This window comes from Macaca fascicularis, chromosome 5, assembly GCF_037993035.2.
Source record: "Macaca fascicularis isolate 582-1 chromosome 5, T2T-MFA8v1.1".
Lineage (NCBI taxonomy): Eukaryota > Metazoa > Chordata > Mammalia > Primates > Cercopithecidae > Macaca > Macaca fascicularis.
In genome coordinates, this window is record NC_088379.1 from 92,114,800 (window position 1) to 92,136,088 (window position 21,289).

At 36.0% G+C, this 21,289-nt stretch overlaps 1 long non-coding RNA gene across 1 annotated transcript; it reads right to left on the reverse strand.

Annotated features, from left to right (window-relative positions):
* Positions 1 to 1,975: 1,975 nt before the first annotated feature.
* LOC123573690 (uncharacterized) lies at positions 1,976 to 21,208 on the reverse strand. Its single transcript, XR_006698432.3, has 3 exons — positions 20,846 to 21,208; positions 14,651 to 14,725; positions 1,976 to 2,119 (listed from the first exon to the last, which is right to left on the reverse strand). It is a non-coding gene; the product is annotated as an uncharacterized lncRNA (long non-coding RNA).
* Between the last annotated feature and the right edge of the window lie 81 nt (positions 21,209 to 21,289).

Here is a 21,289-nt window from a genome sequence, read left to right on the forward strand (position 1 = left end):
TTATATTTTTAATTTTGCCAAAAAAAAATTGTGGGAAATTGTTTTCTCTTTTGTTATATAAGTACCTACAGAATATCCTTGATTTTGCCTCTTGGCCTACAAGTTCTAAAATATTTACTTACTATAAACCTCACAGAAAAGTTTGCTGATCCCTGAAATATTTATGAATAATTATAATATGGTAAATACAGTGATAAAGAATATACCTATAACCTGAGAACTGAAGTTATTATGAAAATAAAAACTTGAGGTAAGGAAGAACACCTAAATTAGCTTAGTAGAATGGTTTCAGGAAAGACTTCCTGGAGTAGGTGACATTTAGTCTGAAAAACTAAACATGAGTTAACGAAATAAGGGGGATGGGCAGAAGAGTCACCAAGAGGTTGGAGGAGGGTCTTTAGTTGCCCCAGGCCAGTTTGAGTCTTGAGATAAGCAGACGCCAGGGTGGAATTGAATCTGATTAGTTTCAGTTGTTAATGACACCCAACTTTATATCTCTACCACAGACTCAGTTCCAGTTATAACCAGTTACCTGACAGCGTTTTTAACCCACTAAGGGAGGTGGGGTGCGCAGAATTCCCTGCTGAGAAGATGCCATAATCTCTACTCTTCCTATAGACATGGATCCTTCTTTCAGGTTCTATTATCTCTGTGGGCCTGTCCTGTTTATTTTGTAAAGTTGTATTGTTTTATATAAAAGATACTTAATAAAATACTTAGGGTTTTTTTTTTTTTAGTGATAGGAATCTGTAGAAAATAAAATTAATTTTAAAAATCTTTGCAATGACATCCAAAATTTAAATATAGATTTTTTTTTTTACTGGATAGATAAACGTATATATATATATTTACTGGATATATATATGTGTGTGTGTGTGTGTGTGTGTGTGTGTGTGTGTATCTCTCCAGTAAAAGATAGTGAATAGAACACCTATATGAGCTTATCAATTCTCCTTCCCAAACATCACAAAAATGATGGCAGGAAATAAATTTTTAAAAATTTAGAACCTTAAAGAAAAGGAGAACTAGAGATAAAATAACAACAGTGAGAACTGTCAAAAATAGGTTAAAAACCAGAAAGCATATGATCAAGTAATAACTGATTTCTCAGCTGAACAGAGGAAGTTAAAAGTTAAGTATCTGTAGCTGGGAAAATCAAGAAGCAAACTAATTCATTCCTGAAAAGGAATAAATGGAGGTTTCCTTCTTAGAGAAATCAAGGAGAGAAAAGACTTCACGCTAAAAATTGTTGGGTTGCCAAAGATATGGTTGGCTATCTCCTGACAACCTTACACGGAAGCCCAATAATTGGATTAACTTGTCTATGATAAATGTATGTTTAATTTATACGGGGTCAGCTACATTACGTAATGAGCCCCTTGTTCAAAAAGCAGAAAAAAAGTATCATTAAAAATATAAAATATAAAGCTCTTTCCTTTCTTCCTTAGTCTTTTTTCCAGCTTGTCATGGTTTTTTATTTTTTATTTGCTAGTTAAAATTTTTTTCTAAGGAAGGAAAAATTTTAAATTATTAGGCTGAATTTTGCCATTTGTCTTTACATTGCATAATGCTAGCTTTAAATAGAAACATGTACATTTAACTCCTATGTAGAATCACCAAAATCACAAAATTCTTATTTTGTGGTTCATACATGCATATATATTTTATTCTTACCAGAACAGTGGACACACTACACAAAATTCACTCAATTTTTAATTTCAAGTCTACTAACACATTCTACCAACACTCTCTACCTTTGACTTATGGCATCATTACTTTCAGCAAAACCAGCTGTGTAATACCAGGAAACAACGGGAATAAGAAAGGATATCACAGGATTCCTTGCTCATTTGTGTTTCTTAGAATGCCATTGTCTTTTTTTTGCATTAGAAACAACTCTCATTCAAATAAAAAACATACCCTCAAGAGGTTATCAGTATTTATGTTTACTCAGACTTAGCTGTAACATGCTTACCTTGTGCTAGCTGTGAGTCTCATTAAACTTCTAGGCACCACTGGGTCTCTTGGAATTCTGTGTTCATGGGGTATCTCCAACACTACATGCAAACAGGGCAGCAAGTACTGGCAGACGTATTTCATATTCCAGTGTTCCAACAGGCTTATTTATAAAACACAGGTTTAGAGATAAAATTATTAGAATTTCAAGATACTAACAGTGGAATATTAAGCTGAGCATGGGACTCCTTTGAGCATGAGACCCTGTTCAATTGCACAGGTCTCATTCTCATGAATCTGGGTCTGAATTTATAAGAAAATGCCAAATGGCTGTGCCATATTGCATTCCTACCAGCAGCATTTGAAAGTAACCGCTGATTTGCATCTTTACCAGTAATTGGCAGTGTCAAACTTTTAAAATATAGCCATTCTGGTAGGTATATAGTGATATTCATCTTAATTTGCATTTTCCTAGTTAATGATTTTGGTGAATATCATGTGTTTATTTGCTACCTGGATATCTTCTTTATTAAAATATTTAAATCTTTTGCCCAATTAAAAAAAATGAATTGTTTTCTTTAGTTTTGAAAGTTCTTCATATATTCTGGATATAAAATCTTAATCAGATGTATTCTTCACACATATTTTGTCGCAATCTGTGGCTGGTTTTATTCTTTTTTTTTTTTTTTTTTTTTTTTTTTGCTTTTGCAGGAATCTTTTGAAGAGCACAAGGTCTTAATTTTTATAAACTCTAATTTTCCAATTTTTTAATAGTTTATGCTTTTTATGTCCTATCTAAGAAAGTTTTACTATCAAAGGTCCCAAAGAATTTCCCCTAGAAATTTATATAGCTTTAGGTTTTACATTTTTGTCTATGTAAAATTTCAAGTTAATTTCTTTATATGGTGGAGATAGGTTTTAGCTTCAATTTTCTGCATATGGATGTTCCAGTACCATTTACTAACAATGTTTTACCTCATGAAATTACTCTGTCATCTTTGTTGGGATCATTTAATTGTATATACGTGGGCATCTTTCTGCACTATCTTTATCTATATATATCTATCCTTACTCCCAATACAACACTGTCTTGAATACTGCAGCTGAATAAGTACTGAAATCAGACAGTGTGAGGCCTTTCTTGTTTTTCTGTTTTAAAATCATTTTGCTTATTATACCAGGTCCTTTGAATTTCCAAACAAAGTTTAGAATATGCCTATCAATTTCCATTCAAAAAGCTGCTTAGATCTTGATTGAAATTGCACAGATTCTATAGATACATGTGAGATAAATTTACCCATTAAAAAGAGTCTTTGAATCCATAAACATGGTATGTTTCTCCACTTATTAAGTCTTCTTTCATTTCTCTCACCAATGTCTTATAGGTTTCAATATAGAAATTTTACACATTTTCTTAGATTTATCCCTTATTATTCATCCTTTTTGATGCTATTGTCATATTTTTTAAATGTCAATTTCTAATTGTTTAATTACAAGTATACAGAGAAATGCAATTTTTTTAAGTCAGACCTATGGCTAAGAAATACAACTTACTTTTGTATGTTAATCATATGTTCTGTGACCTGGCTAAACTCACTTATTAATTTTAGTAGAATTTTAAATAATCTTTGGGAGGGGAAGGGGTAAAAATTATACCATCTGAGAATGCTGATAGTTTTATTTCTGCCTTTATAATCTGTATATCTCTTATTTCTTTTTCTTGCCTCATTGCTCTGAACAGGGCAGTTAATATATGATTTAACGAAATATGATGGTTAATGTGTGAACTTGGTTGTGCCAAAGTGTACACAAATTCACCATTATTTCCGCATATGTCTATGAGGATGTATTTGAATGAGATGAGCATTTGAATCAGTGGATTCAGTGTGGGTGGGCATCATCCAATCTGTTGAGGGCCTGAATAGAACAAAACGACAGGAAAGATAAACTCCCTCCTTTTCTTCCTGTCTGCCTGTTTGAGCTGGGACATTGGACTTCTCTTGCCCTTGGACTAAGATTTGCACTGATTCTCCCCTGATTCTCAGGCCTTCGGACTCGGACTGAAATTATACCACTTTCTTTCATGGGTCTCCAACTTGCAGATGGCAGGTTGTGGGTCTTTTCAGCCTCCATAATCATGTCAGCCAATTCCTCTAATATCTCAGGTATTATGGATATTTGATATTACAATATGGATTATGGAGTCAGATGGGAGAGAGATCCATCCTATTGGTTCTGTTTCTCTGGAGAACCCTGACTAATACACCGAAGTTGTTAGAACAAATGTATTTTCTTTGTTTCTGATTTTTAAAAGAAAATAAACATCTTTCATTATTAAGTATGTTAGCTCTAGTTTTTTTTTGTAGATATCCTTTATCAGGTTGAGGATGTTATCTTCTACTCCTAATTTGCTGAGTTTTCTTTTTCTTTTTTTTGAATCTTGAATGGTTATTACATTTATTTCAAATGCTTTGGGAGGGGATGACACAAGAGATCATATGTTGTTTTTGTTTTGTTTTTAGCCTGTTGATAAGCTGAGTTACATTGATTACTTTTTAAATGGTAAAGCAACCTTGCATTTGTGTTTAAGAATGAGTTACTACATCATAACCAAATACACTCCATGATGTATGATGGGGTTATGATGTAGTAACTCATTCTTAAACACAAAAGGGTAGACAAAGATCACAAGTCATTTGAGGGAAACCTCTAATGTGAGAGAGAAGATAACAATAAACAGAAAAAAATAGCATTTGAAGTAAATAAAGTATCACTGTCACCTTCAAAGAGATGAAAGAAGATGTTGTATGCCAGGTAACATAACATAATATTGTGTGTGTATGCATGTGTGTGTGTATATTATATATTGCCCAGGCTGGAGTGCAGTGACGCTCATAGCTCACTGCTACCTCAAACTCCGGGGCTCAAGTGATCTTCTCACCTCAGCCTCCTGAGTAGCTGTGATTAAAGGCACAAGCCATCATGCCCAGGTAATACTGTGTGTTTTTAAAAGAATCATTCAAAGAACCAGAAAGAGCTCCTGTATATTAAAAATAGGACATAAAAATTCAGTGGAAAAAGGAAGGATGACATCTAAGATATTTCTCAGAAAATGCAAGGGGGAAGACAATAAGATAAAATTAGCAAGAAGCAGCATAAGAAAATTAGAGATTTAGCATCTGATTAATGGTAGCACCACAGAGAGAGAACAGAGATACTATACTAGGGTGGGGGTGAGGCAGGTAGTTAATGGAGTTATGATGCAAGAAAATTTCTTAAACTGAAAGACCTGAATTTCCAGTGCCCAGCATGATTTTAAAAGACCTATACTAGGTTAATTATTGTGAAATGTCTAAGCACCAGACAAAAGTTTTAGGATAAAGATCCCAAACCTTCCACTGAGGGAAAACAATTTACATTAAAAAACTCAGGAACTAGACTTTTCAGCTACAATTCTGAAAGTCCAGAGACAATAGAGCGCTCCTTTTAATATTTTGAGGGAAAATAATTTCCAATATTATATGTAGTATAAATGCATTTTTAGGCCCAGTATAGTGGCATACACATGTAATCCCAGTTGTTTGGGATGCGGAGGTGGGAGGTTTGTGTTTGAGCCCAGAATTTGAGACAAGCTGAGCAACGTAGTGACAACCCCCGCAACCACCCATCTCTACAGAAAATATTTGGCTGGATGTGATGGTGCACAGTTGTAATACCAGCTACTTGGGAGGCTGAGGTAGGAGGATTGCTTGAGCCTGAGCTCACTGAAGTGAGCTGTGATGGTGACACTCCACTCTAGCCTGGGTGACAGAGTAAAACCCTGTCTCAAAAAAAAAATTTTTTTTAATTAAAATGAAAGATGTATTCCATTAAATCAAAGGAGCAAACTAGAAGGAAAAGGACATAAGACTCAGAAATAAAGGATCAAACACACAATAAAGGTAAAGAGAATCCCCAGAACAAGGGTACAAAGAAATTCCAGAATGACATCTATGCAGCAGGCCTAAAGAACAAGTACATATTGGAGTAGGAGAATGCAAAGCTCTAATAAGAAAGTCCCTGAAATGGAAAAACTTGTTTGTTTGCCAACCTTCTTGAGAGGAGATTAATGTTTCTGATAGTTTAGGGATATTTAGGTACACAGAAAACCAAGCAAGCAAACAAAAAAGGACAGTTATTTACTCTAGAAGGAAAATAAAATAGCACAAGAAAATTAATATAATACAAGTACACTATGCAACTCAGTTTTGAGTAATTACATGGTTGCAATGGTTATAAAGGCTGAATATTGACAAAATTGAAATTGAGATCATTGAACTGGAAAAACAGGGGCATGGAAGTCTAATGGATAAAACATAGAGATGAAAAATGTTCAATGCCATTTTATTGAGTAAATATAGAATATTTTTCGTGGTCTAGGCAGTAAGTGCTTCACAAATACTATCCATGATATTAGGATTAAGGTTGGTATTAATTCCAAGTTAATTGGAATTAAGGTTGGTATTATTAATACCTATATTAATAAGGTAGTAATCTATAAGGTTGGTATTACTAATTCCAAGTTTGCTGATGAGTGAGCAAAAGCACAGGAAACTTAGTTAATTTCCCCAAGATCGGTGGTTTTCAACTGGGGGTGATGCTGCCCCCAACCCCAGGGGACATTTGACAATACCTAGAGACATTTTTAGTTGTGATAGCTGGGGTGGCAGTGCTGCTGGCATCTAGTGGGTAGAGGCTAGGGATGCTGCTAAACATCCTATAATGCAAAGTACAGCTCCCTACCACAAATCATTATCTGGCACAAAATATCAATTGTGCTTTGGTTAAGAAATAATATCCAGAATGAAAAGGAATGGCAGTGGGAGAGCTGGGATTTAAATACCAGCAGCTCTTGACCACCTTGCTACTCTGCCTTTCAATAGCAGTCTAATGATGTTGTTTAGAAACATGAAGATAAAAATCAGAAGAAAGAGCTGGAAGAATTAAAGTGGTTGCTTCTACAAAGAGATAACCTGAGATGGAGAATAAAGGCCGTAAACTATGATTGTGTTTCTGTGTGTTGTTTTTCACTGTTCTCTTAAAAGACCTGAAGCACTATTTGAATTGTAATATGCTTATTTTCAAAGGTTAAAATATTTGTGAACATTCAAATCATAAACAATTTTCAGCTTAATTATTGTTTTCCATATTTGAGAGTATTTATTAAAATGCAATTTATAAGAGTTTTCTAGCAGCAAATATTTGTAATGAATGAAAAGAGGGAAAAAGGTTCATGGAGGAGAAAATAGGAGAACTTTTGTCTTGATTGACATCTTGCACTTCAAGTTCCAACCTGTGACATAATGAAGCATTTTAAACAGAAAATCCTGAAGATCCAGATGTTATGGAAAAAGCTATTCAGACCTTATAGGCAAGCAAAAAACAATGGCTTTACTAGATAATGATAGATTACCAATTCTATCATTACATATATTAAAACATCAACATTAGAGGAACAGTGAAGTCACTCAAAAAAACACTGAAAGTGAGTGAAATAAGGATGACACTTTTATTCTTAATAATTATTTCTAAGTTAATAAATGTGATACAATCTAAAAAAGCCATATGGAAAATACAAATCTAACTTGGAAATTCACCCAATATTTTCTGCCAGTAAGAATGTATCTTTAATTCAACAAGATATATGGCAAAGAATAGGAAGAAAGATAGAAAGTTTACGTTACTACTACAGTAGTACATTGGATCAGCAGATTATCCCACTCTTTAGCCTCAGAGAAAACACAAGCCATCTACAAGCAACTCTCCCATCTCTATTTCCTTCCCCACATCTCCATTTTCCTTTCTCAGGTGTTTCTCCTCCTGTCTAAGGTGCTTGGTTTTTGTTTTTTTTTTTTATGACTAGGTAATTTCACATTTTTCAAAAAGCAAAAGATATCAGCATACAGTAAGAAGTCTTGAACCTGCTGCCAGGCACATTTACCTCATTCTTCCTAGTTCTCTACAAATAACCATTTTTATAGTCTGAATCCTCTCAGTAATTCTTTATATAAATAAAAGCAAATATGGATATGTGTACACACACACACACAGACACACATTTTTCTTATATTTCCCATATGCACTCTTCTATGTCTTGTTTTATTTCACATAACAATGTTTTGGGATACAATTTAATATAGCGAAGTCTGGCCACCTTGAGGATACTTATTTAACAAATGAGAAAATTTAATTCCAGAGATTATATTTCCATTAAAAATATTAACTACCATAATAATTACTGTACAATTTTTAAGTTTTTCAGTTCTCAGATACACTAAAAGAAAAATATTTTTAAAATCAGACGTATATTTTCTATGTTTTGGATTTTTTTTTCTTTTTTAAGAGACAGGGTCTTGCTCTGTCACCCAGGCTGGAGTTCATTGGCATGATCATAGCTCACTGTAACCTCAAACTCCTAGGCTCAAGTGATCCTCCCGCCTCAGCCTCCCAAGTAGTGGGACTACCAATGCCTGCCACCACGCGGACTCATTATTTTTATTTTTTGTAGATAGAGGTCTTGCTATGTTGCCCAGGTTGCTCTTGAACTCTGCGTCTCAAGTGATCCGCCTGCCTCCCAAAGTGCTGGGATTACCAGTGTGAGACACCGTCCGTGGCCTGTTTTTATGAGTCACTAGTTAAGCCAACTTAAAGAAAATGTGTACTTTTAGCAAGCAGTATGTTTGGAAACAAATTCATAATTAGACTAAATATCCTTTGCATAAAAGTTGGGTGGACACTGTGGCTCACACCTGTAATCCCAGCACTTTGGGAGGTCAAGGTGAGCGGATCACTTGAGGTCAGGAGTTTGAGACCAGCCTGGTCAACATGGCGAAACCCCGTTTCTACTAAACATACAAAAATTAGCCAGGTGTGGTGGCACATATCTGTAGTCCCAGCTACTCGGGAGGCTGAGGCAGGAGAATTGCTTGAACCCAGGAGGCAGAGGTTGCAGTCAGCTGAGATCAGGCCACTGCATTCCAGCCTGCATGACAGAGCGAGACTCCATCTCAAAAAAAAGTAAATCAGTGGTCTTAATGTTCTTAATTTGCCTTAATTTTGCATTGTTTTCTGTACTTCTTCTAAATTGTAATTACTAAAATTTTAAATATGCAACTTTATCAAATATTTTAATTTCTCTATTTAAAAAATCCTGAGATAGTCAAAGATCATTTTTAAAATGCTAAAAACCTAAATAATCACATTGAAATCAATTTTTTTCTAACAAGATTTTAATGGGAGCTAAGGGGTTTGAGATTGTATAAATAATTAAACCCTCCCCTCTACTCCATGCAACATGGACAACAACTCAGGTGGACACACATTTCTTTGAATGGAGCTCAGAATGTGAAGTTGGTAGGAGAGAGAAAGAAAAATGTAACACATGACAACCATACACCAAGTTAACCCCAAAATATCCCTGCTTCCTGGGGATAAACAGCCTGATTTGACCTAGAATTGTGAAATCAAAGGAAGGTGAGAGTTTCTCTGTGGCCCTTCCAAGATTCTCCCAGAGTGCAAAGCCTACTATAATGCCACAGTAGAATCCTATTTCATAGTCAGTTGTCTTTCAATAAATGGTGTTTTGCTTCAGTTCTAAATTAATATTATCTTTTGGGTACATATTAAATTAGTTGCCCCTCTTCTATTTCAAGTGAAAAATTACTTTGCATTTTATAGATTCAACTTATTCCCAGAACTGCTAGAATTGTACTAGCAGACAATCAGAGGGTATTGTACCATGTCTATTTGAATTTCTTATGGCATATGGACATACCCTTGTCTGAAATAAAAAAAAGAAAAACTACAGAAAAAAGTGGAAAGATCAGCTCTACTCCCTAAAACAGGAAGAGAAATAATTTCAACACATATAATAAAAGGAAATTCAATATCTATCGAATAACTACCATAGGCAAAGCAATCCAACCTTCCAAAGGTTGAAATTAGTAATGTGTTACTAGAAATACAATAAAAATGTCAAATACAGATTATATTAGTGCTGTAATAAAGAAAATTAAGTTGAGAGTTTTCAAAATTATGTATGTTCACAAGCACAAAAATAACAAAGAAAAATGGTAAGCATGTTGTCAAAATGCAATCAATGATATTTCAATCATGCCACATTTCCCCAGCAGAATTTTGTTATGTTTATTCTGGTTGTTTTGTATAACTGAGCTATCTTTTTTATTTTTTCAGTTATTTTGTGTGTGTGTGTGTGTGTGTGTGTGTGTTATTTTGGTGAAGATGAAGTATAAGAACTCTAAATTCTTTATACAACTTCTATGTATCTTTGAATAGACTATCAATTTTTTTTTTTTTTTTTTTTTTTGAGACGGAGTCTCGCTCTGTCACCCAGGCTGGAGTGCAGTGGCGCAATCTCGGCCCATTGCAAGCTCCGCCTCCCGGGTTCACGCCATTCTCCTGCCTCAACCTCCTGAGTAGCTGGGACTACAGGTGCCTGCAAGCGCGCCCGGCTAATTTTTGTGTATTCTTAGTAGAGACGGAGTTTCACCAGGTGTTAGCCAGGATGGTCTTGATCTCCTGACCTCGTGATCCACCGGCCTCGGCCTCCCAAAGTGCTGGGATTACAGGTGTGAGCCACCGCGCCCGGCCTAGACTATCAATTTTTAATAACATTATTAATTGGACACACCAACGGAGCTGTATGTTCTTATGTGTTATTTGCTGGCACTGATAAGTTTCTGGAAATTAGAAAACACTGTAAGTCATATATATATATATATATTCTAATACTGCAGAGGCACGTGAATTAAGTGGTTTGCACAATTGATGTCCAAATAGGAACTTATTTTTTGTTAAAATATTATTTATCAGGTATAGGAATTCTCAAGAGCTTCATACTGAATCTATAGGCTTTTTTCTTTGTCTTCAAAAGTACAAGAAATCATTTAGTGTCATCTGTAAATATGAAAGTAATAGCAAATATAAAACGCATTTAGGAAAACATAGAAAAAGTAAGCCAAATGTAATCTCTAGGTCTTTCAAAATTAAAAATCCCTTTTGGGAAGAAGAAATTTATAAGTACAAGGCAAATTTGCTAATACATTTTTGTTTACTTTGTTATAAGTACAGTATAAAATTAGCATAATTTTCAAGGACTAGATGCCATATTACTAATATAAATACATGCCATTTAGAAAGTGATTACTATAGTAGTTTGAAACAGACAAAATCAAGCAAGGGTTTTTGCACACATATTTTGCAAATATAAACTTAGAACCTTGGTTTTACCAAAATTAAATGAACCTTATCTTTATTCATGATCATATCAAATAAGTACCTTGTCTCTTTGCTCTCCCCAAACAGGCCTCCTTTTCCTTAAAGCTATTCCATTTTACTTGGCTTAATCTATAGCTAGAGCAAGACTGAAATAATCATCTGTCATCTAAAAAAACCTACAGTAAGTGACTTTCAGGTATTAAACTTTTAGGAGGTCTAAGTGGAAAAACAAAGATAAAGTTTACAGAGCACATATGAATATCTCTTGAAAAATCCTGGAAATGTTGGAAGTGGTAAGAAATTTTTGGGAGTCTGGAGTTCTTATGAGAGGGTCTCACTCTGTCACCCAGGCTGGAGTGCAGTGGCATCATCACAGATCACAGCAGCCTCTACCTTTCAGGCTGAAGCAATCCTCCCATCTCAGCCTCCCAAGTTGCTGGGACTATAGGTGCACCCCACTACACTTGACTACTTTTTAAATTTTTTTGTAGAGATGGGGTCTACAGACTGTTGCCCAGGCTGATCTCAAACTCCTAGGCTCAAGTGATCCTCCTACTTAGCCTCCCAAAGTGCTGGGTTTACAAGTGTGATCCACCTTGCTTGGCCTAAATTTGCATTATTAATATAACTGGAATCTAGTTTGTAGACAAACTGATGGGGTTATGAAGAAGGTGATGTTTGGTTTACAGATACTTTAACTCTTCACCCAATTCAAGTTGCTATTGGTGAAGAGAAACTTGAAGCTGCTAATGAGAAGACTTTTATCCAATAAAAGTCTTGGATTAAAAGTCCAAGACAGTAGCTCAACAATATCCAACCCAGGACTTTTACCTAACACTTTTATCCAACTTTTAATCCAATTCAAGCTGCTATTAAGAAGACTTTCCCATTAAGAGAACTGGACCAGAGAAAGGAAGATTATTCAAACAAGAAAGCAAGAGAATGCTTATTGAAAGCTGAGTAATTGGAGTATATTCTTTGATTAAAGGCAGTAGAGTTTATACTTCTTCAGGTTCATATTAATGGTATACTGTAATAACCATATCATTAGAAGGGTAAAAAAGTCTTTTTTTTTTTCCCTCTCCACACTCCAAGACTTTGTATGCAGTATTAATATCTCTTCATTTTGTAAAAATGAAATTGAATGCTATGGAAAGACTAATCATTGCAATAAATTACTATGGGTAAGAAAACCAGAATAAATTGCAAAAATAAATTTAATGGAAGCATTCTAAACTCATATTGTTTCACAAGTGTCCTCAAGTTATATGTTCCCTTTAACAAAAACTAAAACAAAAAACCGTAGGTTTTGCCTTATGGAAAGTGTTTATGTAAATAAGACAATCTAGAACTCCCAACAGTAGATCCATGGTCAAGAGGCCTTGGCCTAGCATCAAAAGATTGGCCAATGAATGCATAATGGTAGGTTGTTAGTGAAAATACAATGCTTACATCATATGTGTGTAATATTTTACAGTTCTTTAACTTTTTAGAACAGCTGAAGAACTACTTATCCTAACAGATTCAGCACTCTAAGACAAATTTCCCCTCTTCATGTTGTTGAATGTGGCAAGTTCCCCTTTTAATATGAATATCGTAAGTCTGGGTTTGGCCCTAAACTAACAACTAGTCTCTGTAGATATGACCATTTTCCTCCTAAGTTTTCTACTGGTCATTATAGGGGGAGATGTAAAAAGCAGGACAATCAACTTAAAAAAAATTATTTTCAAGTGATACCTGTTTAAATTAAATGCTCTAATTCCACCTAACAAAGCCCTTAATGATCAATTCTCCTGCACAGCAGCTCACTCCCATCAGACAATATGAAATCACACTCTTTAAGCCAGAAGATAAACTAGAAAGCTTAACTTCTGTCTTGGTCTTCATTTCTGGGAATACTTTTACAAATCAAGATTAGCAGCCATGAACCCTAAGGCAAGTCCCTATGGGTCAGGATTAGAGCATATTCACATTAAATTACTTAGTATATGTTCTAACATGGCTAAGTTTCAAAAAAACAGAAGGGTTATGCTTATTTGCCATATTCCCTTCAACCAAACTGAATAGGCAGTTACATAACTTGCCAGGACAAGTAGTAGAAATGAGTCAGAGACAGGACCAACCCTAGTAAAAATTGTGAATTAGGCAGTTTGACTTCAGTGCCACACCCCTTTAGTACTACATATACTTCCTTCATCCCCTCCCTTGGTATCATTAGCCCCGAGGGCCACCCTCATACCACATACCTCTCCCCCACTAAATTCCTCTCTCTCTCTTCCACTCATCATCGAAACTGTCTTCCCCTCTTTCCCACTTCCCCTTCATTAATTAGAATGTGCAGCTCCGGTATCTCTCTCCCTCAGGGTTTAAAATGACAACTAACTAATCTGATAAACTAATCCACATTAAGGTGTGAAGAGAGAAAGCTAGAAAATAAAATGAATTTTAACTATGACTTTCTAAAGATAACACGTTTGCAGTTTAACTCATTAATGACTAAAAGTGAGAATTTCTAGCCAATAAATTTAGGTGAGGGAAATGTTTTGGTTCAGGTAGAGCCTTGAAGCACCTGGAAAATCCAATAAGAATAGATGGTTGCTTTTATGGTGTAGCCAGCTCTACTAAGCATAACTAAGTAGCCCTGGTCAGTTTGGGGCCAGTAGGGGAAAACTGGAAATGGACTAAATATACAAAAGAAGTTCATTTGCAAAGAAAAGTGGAAGTTACAGGAGCACCACAATTAAATTTTTCTGTCTTAGTATTTCATAGATCTAGCGAGTCCTGGTGCCTGTAAATATTTTCCAAAGTTTCTCTTCAGAATGAAAAAATTATGTCCAAATATTATCTCAAGCCTAAAATAGTCAGTAATTCCCAAAACCTGTAAAGCTTTTTGTTGTTTGGCTTTAAAAAAAATAGTGAACTAAAGCTTACAGTTTTCATGCATATATTGTATTTGCTCCTGCTGAATATTGAAAAAACAGTACAGGCTATCGTGTGGAACATATTCGCTACTCTTATTTCCTTCACTTTGTAAATGAGGAAGATACTGGGCAACAGAGCGAGACTCTGTCTCAAAAAAAAAAAAAAAAAATTAAGTGACTTTCCAAGATTTGTACTTAGGTTTTCTGAGTGCAAACGCTGTGTTCTTTTCAATGTACTTTGTCCCAGTGTTTAGTTATCTATGTCATTTCAGTCATGTGACTCTGCATCCTAGGGGAATTCTCAAATTTTAAAGAGGGTTCAGCTACTACCAAAAGAAAATAACTTGTGTATTCAATGGACCTGAAGGTAATTGTAGTCCTATCTGGTTTCTATCACTGCATTTTTTTCCCCTAGCTAATTCTTGGTTCACTTGGAAGTGTTAGCATTGCCTCACAAAGTCTTCCTTAAGCACTGTCAGAGTCTGTGCTTCAATTACCTGCTCATGTTTTGGTGGATTACTTATCGTGCTTCTGCTTCTCACCTGGGCAACGTTCCCATCACAGCTCTTACTCTGTAAGCAAGAAAGGATAATATGCTTCTGGGCTGAAAGTAGGGAAAAACACTAACATAGTTGGCAAGTCAGAATACAAATATTGCACATTGAGATGAACACAAGAAGCCAGCTGGGAAAACACTGCTATTTACAGATTTAGATTAGCCCAGAATTCATTTCAGCCTTTGAGGTAAAAGGTGGCATTTAAAAATCACTGGCATTTAAAACACACACTCTTAACACTTTGGAGAGATATAGACCCCTTTGTGAATTTGTCAAAAAATTATGGATGAAGCTGGGTGTGGTGATGCATGCCTCTACTCCCAGTTACTTGGTAGGCTGAGGCTGTAGATTCATTTCAGCCCAGGAGTTTGAAGCCACCACACAGTATGACTGTGCCTGTGAACAGCCATTGCACTCCAGCCTGAGCAACAGAACAAGATCCATCTTTTAAAAGGAGAAAAAAAAGTATGGACATTTTCCCTAGAAAAAAGCATCATCACACATACCTGGAATAGTCTGGGGGGTCCATTATGTGGTTGTTCATGGGTCCAACATAAAATATTCTTGATTTAGAGTGTGTCATGAGTACAGTCCCTAAGTGATGAACAACCTGAGGCCCCATATGCCATTAAAAGCCCAATATTTGTTATGGCCAGTTTTCTAATTTCCTTAGTAGGAGTAGCAATAATTGATGTGGATCTTTTATAACAAAAGTAACATATGCTTGCTGTAAAGATTTTTTTTTAATTTCAGAAATGCAATGTTTTCTGTAATTATAATCCTCAAACATTGTTAATAGAAAAATATCTCCATGTGTATTTATAGATATAGGTATTTTTAAACAGAAATCAGATCATACTATATGGCAACTTGATTCCGTTGCTAGATCATATATATTGGTTTACCAGAGTTTAATCATTCTGTTAGTATGGACATTTATTTTGTTTTTGATTTTATAACTATCAACAATAAGGCAATGAATATCCTTGATCATATATCTGGTCATGTATATAAATATATATAGGATACATTTCTAAAGTAGAATAAATTACAGGGTATAAACATAAATTGTGAAAGACATTGAAATTGTATTTCCAAATGGAACAAAGTAACATGATCTTTCTATTACTTACAGAAACTTTTTATTATATTTTATGTAGTAAAATGTACAAATTCTTTTAAGTTTTTGGTTTTTATCACGTGTGGAAACAAGACTCAAATGCTCTAAATGAATTCACTCATACCTCCTTCTAGTATGTTATGACTCAGATTTTTATATGGAAATCTAAATGTTATTAAACAGAAAAGAGCTTAGAAGTAGACCCTAGAACATACAGGAATTTGTATATGATACAGAGAGGATTTCGTTTCTGTGGGGGTAAAGCTGAATTATTAGGTAAAGATGTGGGGACAACTGGGTCGCTGCTGCTATCACCAAAATAAATTCCATATGGATGAAAAAATATAATGTGAAAAACAGCCATAAAACTTTTAAAAGAAAATATGGGAGAATATTTTTGGTAACAACAACAACAACAAAAATGGCTTGTAAGCATAGAAAAAATCCTCAAATAGAATCGAAAATTATACCTGTAATGAGATATCAATTTATATCTATTAGACTGGGAAAGATAAAAACACTTTGATAATGCTGTATTGGTGAAGATGTGGGGAAACATGGTGTGCTACCAAACTTTCCATCTTTGTTAGGATGACTGGAACTTGTATCACTTATCTGGAAGGCAGCCTGGTTTTGTCTATCAAAATGTAAAACGTGGGTGGGCACGATGGCCCACGCCTGTAATCCCAGCACTTTGGGAGGCCGAGGCGGGTGGATCACCTAAGGTCAGGAGTTGGAGACCAGCCTGGCCAGCACAGTAAAACCTCATCTCTACTAAAAATACAAAAATTAGCCGGGCGTGGTGGCCCGCGCCTGTAATCCCAGCTACATGGGAGACTGAGACAGGAGAATCGCTTGAACCCGGGAGGCGAGGTTGCAGTGGGCGGAGATTGCGTCACTGCACTCCAGCCTGGGCGACAAGAGCAAAACTCCATCTCAAAAAAAAAAAAAAAAAAAAAAAAAAGTAAAATGTTCTTTAACCCAGCAATTTTACTTCTAGAAGCTAAACTTACAGATGTACACTACATGTAAGCCAGAATCGGATACAAAGAGACATATTTCAACTTGAAACCTCGTCTCCACTAAAAATACAAAAAATCAGCTGGGCGTGGTGGCAGGCGCCTGTAGTCCCAGCTACTGGGGAGGCTGAGGCAGAAGAATGGTGTGAACCCGGGAGGCGGAGCTTACAGTGAGCCGAGATCAGGCCACTGCACTCCAGCCTGGGCGACAGAGCGGGACTCTATCTCAAAAAAAAAAAAAAAAAAGAAATAGCAAAGGCTTGGAAATAACGTATATACTCGTTGAAAAGTGAGGAGGTAAATCATGCTACATCTAAGCAACAGAATACTACACAGCCTTTCAAAAGAACTAGGCTCATCTAAAGCATCTGATAATAGAAAAAACAGCTGGGAAGCTAAAGTCAAACAAATAGATATTACGAAGTTTAAAAAATCAATATATTAGATGAGTAATATCCTTTGGAAAAGGATATTTAGGTGTGTGTGTCTGAAAGATACACAAGAAATAACTAGGTTTCTCAACACTGTAACCTGAATGATACACATCATCCTGCCCTTTACCTGTACCTAGTTGACTGCTTGAGTCTGCTGCTAATCATTCTAATTTATAATTTATTTTAATAGTTTTTATGTAACTCCCACTCATTTATTTTCTTTTCAAGACTCTTCTTATTTTTGAATGGTACTCTTCCAAATGAATATTTAAATTATTTTATCAAATTCCTAAAAGTACTCTGTTGGACATTTGATTAGAATTATACTGGATAGGCCGGGTGTGGTGGTTCACACCTGTAATCCCAGCAGTTTGGGAGGCCAAGGAGGGAGGATTGCTTGAGCCCAGGAGTTTGAGACTAATCTGGGCAACAGAGCAAGACCCCTCTCTACAAAACTTTTTTTAAAAATTTGCTGGGCATGGTGGTGTGCACCTGTAGTCCCAGCTACTTAGGAGGCTGAGGCAGGAGGATAGCTTGAGCATAGGAGGTCGAGGCTGCAGTGAGCTGTGACTGCACTACTTCACTCCAGCCTGGGTAATAGAGCAAGACCCTGTCTCAAAAAAAAACCAACAACAGAAAAACCAAAAGATTTATACCTGATATATAACTTACTTTTAAAAGATAATTATACATTGTTTCAACCTCAGTATTTAAAAGTATATTTCTTTTTTATTTCAAACATTGTTATTTGTCGTAAGTCTGTCATGATTCTAAAATTTTTTTTAGAGATGGGATCTTGCTGTGTTGCCCAGGCTAGCATGCAGTGGCTATTCATAGGCACAATCATAGTCCACTACAAATTATATCATTTTTAAAGTACGTCTTATAACTTTTGTTTATATTTTACTTTATTTATTTATTTATTTATTTTAAATAAATATGGGGTCTTACTATGTTGCCCAGGCTGGTCTTGAATTCCTGGGCTCAAACAACCCTCCTGTCTCAGCCTTCTAAAGTGCTAGGATTACAGGTATGAGCCACCATGCCCAGCCAGTTTTATAAATTTATTTTAGTGTTTATTTTTAGCTACTTAAATTTTTGCGGCTACTGTAAGTGGGATGGATTCTTTTTATATTGTATTTTCAAATTGGTTATGATAATACATGAGAAAGTTCTTTTCGTATGTTTTCATTATATTATTATTATTGTTATTGTTATTTTTGAGGCAGGATCTCACTCTGTTGCCCAGGCTATAGTGCAGTGGTGTGATCATGGCTCACTTCAGCCCCAACATCTTGGCCTCAAGCAATGTTCCCACCTCAGCCTCCAGAGTACCTGGGACTACAGGTGCATCCCACCATGCTTGGCTAATTTTTTTATTGTTTATAGGGAAAGGGTTTCACCATGTTGCCCAGACTGGTATTGAACTCCTGGGCTCAAGTGATCTGTCCACTTCAGCCTCCTAGAGTGTTGGAATTACAGGCATAAGCCACTGTGCCCCACTCCCTGTATGCTAATTTTATAACTAGTTATCTTAATTCATCTTTTGTTGCCTCTAAGAGTTTTTCAGTTGATGCTTTGGAGTTTTCATATTATTTGCAAACAAATGACAATCCTGACTTATTTACAGTACTTAATTTCTTATTTCTATTTTATATCTAATTGCATTGGCTATCATTTCTATTGTTACAATGTGATAGTGAACATTCTTGCCTGTACTTGACTTCAATAGGAATAATTACAATGTTATGTTATAAAGGAAGTTGCTGGCTTTAGTATACCACATATATATTTAAATTATTCCAAATTCTAATTTTTATTGGGAATGATGCTGGACTTTACAAAATCCTTTTCAGCATCAACTGAGATCCTCATAATGTTTTCCTCCTTTGACTTATTAATATAATCAAGCATATGAGAAAATTTTCTATTCTTGGACTATTGCCATACTATATACATGAAATAATTTCTCTTAATTTTGGTATATCATTTGTAATGTAGTGTTGGGTTCCATTTGTTAGTAGTGACTTACATTATATCCAAAAGGAATTTAACCTGTAGATTTCCCTTGTGTGTACTTTTTATCAGATTGTATTTTAAAACCAGTCTTTCAGCTCATCCAAAACAGAGGGATTACTGGTGAAAATGCCTTGAGGGCAACCACCTGAAATGGCCTTAATGCAAATAAATAAATAAATAAATAAATAAATAAATAAATAAGAAGAGAAAGAAAAGGAAAAAAGCTAACAACACTGTGGTTTGTCTACTTTGTGGAAATTTACAACACTATACTTGCTATACCTTTTTTCTGATGTGAATTCACAATCTATTGCAGCCATTAATTAAGGATATTGCTTTTCTTTCCAATAAATACATGAGCTTTCTTTCAGAGGCAAACAGAGGCAGATGTTTCATGAAAGTTTCTGTTCTTCCCAACCTGCCTTTCCCACCTCCCTAAGAGATGAACCAGAACATTTAAAAATGGGGGAAGAATTCATTCACTTGTGTCTGCAGTCCAGGGAGCCTGGCCTGTTATTTACTTTCACCACTCATCCCTGCTGCTGCTCCTTAGTTTTTGTTGTTTCCCTCAACTGACTTTCCTCATCTTTGCTGCATTCATCAAAGCCCAGGGTAAATTCCCCTCTTCCATAAACTGAGGAATCTAGCCCATTTTACATAGCAGACTTTCTCTTACCTGCTACCTACTCAAAGTTTGGCTGCACATTTTAGCTATTATTATTCTCAAATTGTTTCAAGAGTGCTAGTTTTCTTTCTTAGGCCCCAGGTTAACTCCTTGGGAGCAGGGACTTAATCTTAAAATTCTGCTGTGCATTTTCCGTTGTGTTTAGCCCTGTGAGTAATCACATTCAATGCATACTTGTGAGGCATATTTGACTGAAGATATCTATCATAGTTATTCATTTAGTAAATGATATAATGAAAACGCAAGTGCTCGCCAAAGATAAATCATTACTATTAATTCCCTCATTTATCATACATGTATGGCAGCCTCAGGGGCTAGGGAACGTAGGATTGCTGCTTTGACTTTCTTGGGGAAGCAAAATAAGCCTCAGATCCCTCCACTTTGGAGCCAGGCATGAAATTCAGATTTACCTAGGGCTCAACATTAACGGTCTCAGACTAAATTTATCTTCAAGTACCCTTTCCAGACTGGACCAGTTTACCTTATACCTCTGAGAATAAACCAAAACTTTCAAAACTCAAATCACAGGATATTATTTGTTCATGAATTCAGCAAGACTCTCTTGTTTAACTATTGAAACTCAAATATTTCGGCTTGTAGCAAGGAGGGGTATAGCTGTCTGGATATACCTTGGCCAAGTTTTAGTGTATACAAAAAAGCTGGAAGTTATCGACTATGTTAAACCTTTTCCTTAAATTTTCAAACTTCGGGATTATTTTAGTCTCACAGAGAAAATAACAAGGCAAGTATTTACAAACTTTTTTCAAAAATATGAGAATTGGAGTTTTCCCTAGGGCATGTGGCGTTGTGCTGTCACTACACCTTTGAAGATCGCTTTACAACCGTGGGAAAACTCACCGGGTTTTTTTCGTTGACCCCGCCATTTCTAAGTTGCTGTATTGCTGCAGGGAGCTGGCAAAGCCACGCTCTTCCTCTCCCCCATTCTCCTCATCCTTTCAAAGTCCAAAGCTCCCGGTGAGAATATAGAAACAAGGCTGCGAGGCAGCGAAGGGTAAGGGAGGAGCCAGCACTTATGCATTTTTCACTCTCCTCCTCACTCCCTAGGGTCATGAAGTTCTGTTTCTGAAGTTAGAAGTGTGGGGGCCGTCGGCTGCATTTTCAACTTGGCCTAAAAGTTGGAGTTCACACTACAGGCGCTAGGAACTTTGCCGCTTGGTCACCAACCTGAGCCTCCGGCTAGTCCGAAGAACGCGAAAAGCCAGGCCCAAGGCACCGGTTGTCATGGCAACCGGGGCGCTGGTCTCCCCGGCGACCTCGTCCCTAGGGAGGAGGCGGAGCTGG